We start from the raw sequence: 5,238 nt of genomic DNA, 5'->3' as shown, positions 1-5,238 counted from the left end.
TGTAGCTCAAAATGTGTTTCGATGCATACTTTCTCTCAAAATGCATATTTTGATTCACAAAGATCAATTTCCTTCAGTGTCCCTAAAGAAGAAGAAGAAGAATTTGGATTTGATATCCCGCCTTTCACTCCCTTTAAGGAGTCTCAAAGCGGCTAACATTCTCCTTTCCCTTCCTCCCCCACAACAAACACTCTGTGAGGTGAGTGGGGCTGAGAGACTTCAAAGAAGTATGACTGGCCCAAGGTCACCCAGCATCTGCATGTGGAGGAGCGGAGACGCAAACCCGGTTCCCCAGATTACGAGACTACCGCTCTTAACCACTACACCACACTGGCTCTAAATTAAAGTCAAGTGCTCTTCTACAAAAGCTACTCACACAAATACCCAAATATGTACACATTCCTTTAGTTAAAGAGCAGGGTATAAAGAGGTGGATTCATCAGGGGGCTGGAAAGGAGTGAAGTACAAAGCAGACTTACTGTTTGGAAACAGAAATGGAAGGAGCAGGAAGGGGGGGACCTGTGCCAAAGAGTGAATTCATTCCTAGCAAGATGGGGACAGAGACACTAATCCCTTGGAGAGGAGAGCGAGACAGAATGAGGTGGGACAGAGGGAGGCGTGAGGGGAGAGGAAAATTCCTAGCCGAAAACATACCCAGTGCCAGTGAAGTATTCTTTACCAAAGGAAACCTTTAAATCATTAATCCCCATTAGTGCCTGTATTTACATTAGCCACATTTATTTCCAGGCACAGCTGGAACGCCACATTTATGTATAATTTAAAATGTTAAGTTCTCTAATGTTGTTCACAGCATCACTATTTCATGAGGGCAGGGGAAAATGCAGTTTTTACTGGGAGTCTGCACAGATATAGGTCTGCCTTGCTTGCGCATTGTGTGGTGCATGCAGCCAGAGGCTTGGAGAAAGTTTTGATTCTTTGTAATTCCCATTCTCCACAAGATGCAGAGGCATGCACAGTGCTTTTATATGTGTAAACTCTGAGTTAAAATTGCTTTCCCTCCAAACAGTGATGCCGTGAACAACATTGGAGAGTTTAGCATTTAAATTCATCATAGCCACCAGTGTTCCCAGCAGCACTTGTTGATGTTCATCACTTCAGGTGGTCTCAAACAGCTCAGGGAAAATCTTTTTGATGGTTACCTCATCTGTTCTGTGCCACATGATTTCTGGGCATCACCCTCCATTTTGTGCATGTGTCAATAACTGTATTCCATGACTGTTCTTGACACTTATCCAAACACTGCTGTTTCTGTTTCTCTATGTTTGCTCTGCACGGCTCATACAATCCAGTCCTTGCAAATGCAACTATCATGAACAAATATTGTCATACTCTCCATACAAATGCCTTACTTGCAAATCTCATCAGCATTTATGTTTATTTTAAGTTTTCGGGTGATATTCCTCCAGAGAAGTACTGGGGATCATTCCCATTCCCCACCCTAACTTTATGGGAGAGCAACTCAAAGGAATGTCATAGAACTGATATTCTATTACCCCAAATAAGTTTGCTAGCAAGTCCTATTATCAGAGCTACAACTTTCTTCACAACATTCTCTTGTTCTTGAGTTGACGACTATAGGAACAGCTGGTAATCTTCAGGGACCTGGATTTGGCCTTCTGGCTTCAAATTGCTGATGCTGAATGGTCCCTGTCAGGGGATATGTCGACATTCTGCCTTATGTTCAGCTAACTCATTAGGCCCGCCTTTTCATAACTCCTGCCATTTTCATTCAGCACTGACCTCACCCTGCTAGTTTATTTCTCTTGTAAAATAAAGCTTGTTTTGTTTTGCCTTGCTTGTTTTGTTGGTATGCTTCTTTGATAAATTCCCTCTTTGGGATCTAGGCTGATGCTGGCAAATGTAGAGTCGGAAGGCAAAAGACCTTGTAAACCTGCAGATGAAGGAAATGTAAAACAGCTCTCACTCAGATTCCCTTCTCTGTGTGACCTCCACTAAACAACTCTGGAAATAGCATTTATTTCACAGCTGTTGGGATTTTCTGAAGCCAGCCGGCTGCACATATGTTGAGAGTCTGCTGCCCTTTGAGGACAACTCTTTTAATTACAATATATAGTTGCTAAGTGTAAAATTGGGAGTGGATCCAAAATGGGCCTAGGTCAAATTGACATAATACTGTAAGGTAGAGAAATCTGACATACCACAAGGCTAGATTCATGAGGTTACTTTACCTAGAAGTTGAGTGGAGAGTGAAGGGTTTCTTGAGTTTATTCCAACACTTTTCCTGCCACTTCAGAAGCAAATTTAGTCTTAAGAAGGAAGGAAGGAAGGAAGGAAGGAAGGAAGATAGAAAAAGAGAGAGAGAGAGAGAGAGAGAGAGAGAGAGAGAGAGAGAGAGAGAATGAGAAGGCTCTTAACTCATCAACTGAATGGTCAGCAGTAGTGGAAGGTCATATATATTTAAACCCTATATTAAATTAGCATGGAAATAATCTCTCTTTATGCATCTCATTGGCCACTGTGAGAAAAGTATGGAATGTTGCCTTGGTCCAGCAGAGCTTTATAATGTTCTTGTTCTTATACAACTACAGATCTTGTTATTCAGCATAGCCAATTTACAGGAATAAGGATGTTTTCCTTCCCTTCCCTTGCATCCACCCTTCCTTCCCTCATTCATTGTGTTCCACCATGCTCCAGTTTCATCTCTATTTTATAAGCACCAGCTGGTCAAAATTATAAGCTATCCCAGGGGTAGACCATGTGGTGCCCTCTAAATGTTGTAAACTAAAACTCCCATCATGCTTGAGTGGTTGGCTGGGGCTATGCTGGTTGGGGTTACTGGGAAGTGTAGTTCACAACATTTGGAGGGCATCTGATTAGCTACCCCTGTGCAACTCACACTGATGCCTCCTACTTTTCTTTCTTGTTGTAATTGCCTGCCTTTGTGCCTTCAGTATCTCACCTTTAAGAAACCCCCATCCACCTTGAACTTGAAAGTTTCTGACCTTGGGATCACACCCAGCAGTTTCTTATGATTTTTGAAATCAGCCTTCTTAGGGTCCCCAGAGTGCATGACAAACTACACTCAGCTTTCCTTTGCCTCTGTATCATGAAAACCAAGAGGACACGATCACTTCCTCCCAAGGTTCCCAGTACTTCCACCTTGTTGATCACCCTGTTGGCGATGACCGGGTGCAAGATAGATGATGAAGCATATCAAAATAAGTTTGGAAAAAAGAAAGTAAGATTTGTCTGCTAGGTCAGGCCAACCCATCCAGTCCAGTTTCCTGTTCTCACAGTGGTCAACAAGATAACTGTGACGAATCCTGAAGCAGGCGAGTAGCCATTGATAACCTCCACCTCCATGAAAACAATTCAAGTTGGTGGTCATCAGTGCCTCCCATAGTTTAGCTATGTGTAGTGTAAAGATATACTTTTGTTTATCTGTCCTAAGTCCTCCAACATTTAGCTTCATTGGATGAGTTCCAGCGTTATGAGAGATGGGGTGGGGGTGGGGTCTTTTCTATATACATTTTCCACTACAGCGGTACCTCGAGTTAAGAACTTAATTTGTTCTGGAGGTCTGTTCTTAACCTGAAACTGTTCTCAACCTGAGGTACCACTTTAGATAATGGGGCCTCCCGCTGCCGCCGCCATGCAATTTCTGTTCTCATCTTGAAGCAAAGTTCTTAACCTGAGGCACTATTTCTGGGTTAGCGGAGTTTGTAAGCTGAAGCGTCTGTAACCTGAAGCGTCTGTAACCCGAGGTACCACCGTATACACTTTCTCCATGCCACACATACTTTTGTGAACTTCTAAATGTGCTGAAAAACATGGGAAGAAATGCAATGTCACAGTTTTTTGATCATTCCACCAGTGCAAGACTTTCAGCTTGCCAGACAGAATGATCTCCCATGACTTCTTCAAGACAATTACAGGGTGTGTGTGTGGGGGGGAGGGGGAGTTCCACTGCACAAGTGAAAGTCCCTGTGCAGCGCTTCCATGGATGGGGATCATTAGTTTAATCCCACCGGTCGTGTAGTTACGTTAAGCTTTTAACCTTTAGAAAATCACAGCTGTAAGAGTTACATTAGGAAATTCATAAGAATGTAGCATAACACATTCAGGTTCAGAAAAGGGCAAGCAAAATTATTGTGTGTGTGCATGTCTTCATATGTGCACACATTCACAATCCTTTCTGCCTGCTGGGCAAAATTGCACAGGGGAGGCGGAATAGAATAAATTAAAGGGCTGGTTTTCATGGCATACCCAAAATTCCAAATGGCCCCATGGGCAACTTGTGATTTCCTCCATCACTCAAAACTGGAGTTTTTCAGTCTTTGGATTTCACACAATACTGGATAATCAGAGGTGTACCTAGGCTCCCTTGTGCCCTTGGCAAGGATCTGTATTGGCACCTCCCTGTCCCTTGTGCCTTTGGCAAGTGTGTGGAGTGGTGGGTGGGCTCAGAGCTGGATTTATGTTTGATGAGACCCTAAGCTACTGAAGCTAATGGGGCCCTTTATATGTCCAGCTGTCCTTTGTCAACAACAAATTGTCGCTGTTTTTTGTGTTGAATATATACTATATGGTAATTTATGGACCTAATAGGTATCTGAAGCCATTTGCACATAACAAAATATGTATTTTATCAAAATAATTGTTGAACTGAAATACTGTACAATTAAGTATATTAATAGTGAAATTTTTTGGGGGGCCCCAAGTGAGTGGGATCCTAAGCTATAGCTTGTTTAGCTTATATGTAAATCCGGCACTGGGTGGGCTCCTAGCCACTACTCTGAGCCAGGTGTGATTTTTGTGCCCCCCCAGGGCCTGCACCCTTGTCAGGGGCCAACCCCTAGATAATCCCCCAGTGGATAATGTGGCATTGTCAGCCATGTTGGCTTTCTCACAGTTCTAGAACCTTCAGTATTAAAAACATTCTCAATACCTTAACTTTCTCACAATTCTAGAACCTTCAGTATTAAAAACATTCTCAATACCTTAACTCTTGATAAATTATCTTAAGAGCTGAAGATGTTTAAGGAGCTGCATCTGGAATGAAACACGCCCTCTACATTCACTTTCACAGTGTGCCTTTAAGCACACAGTAGAGATGGGCAGGATTCCAATTCGCTCCATGTTTTGGAGCAAATGTACTCATTTCACTCCCCTCAGACCCATGCACAATTGGAACTGATTCATGCATGGATCTGTTCTGCACTTATGACATGGTCCAAGAGCTGCCTGTTTCTTTCT

The 5,238-nt window shown here is 42.8% G+C and overlaps 1 long non-coding RNA gene across 1 annotated transcript; it reads right to left on the bottom strand.

Annotated features, from left to right (window-relative positions):
- Positions 1-1,379: 1,379 nt before the first annotated feature.
- Positions 1,380-2,291, bottom strand: LOC307225013. Its single transcript, XR_013842792.1, has 2 exons — positions 2,211-2,291; positions 1,380-1,912 (listed from the first exon to the last, which is right to left on the bottom strand). It is a non-coding gene; the product is annotated as an uncharacterized lncRNA (long non-coding RNA).
- Between the last annotated feature and the right edge of the window lie 2,947 nt (positions 2,292-5,238).

This window comes from Podarcis cretensis, assembly GCF_951804945.1.
Source record: "Podarcis cretensis genome assembly, chromosome: 1".
NCBI lineage: Eukaryota > Metazoa > Chordata > Lepidosauria > Squamata > Lacertidae > Podarcis > Podarcis cretensis.
Note: the sequence above shows the minus strand (reverse complement) of the source record. Positions and strands in the feature narration are given on the sequence as shown.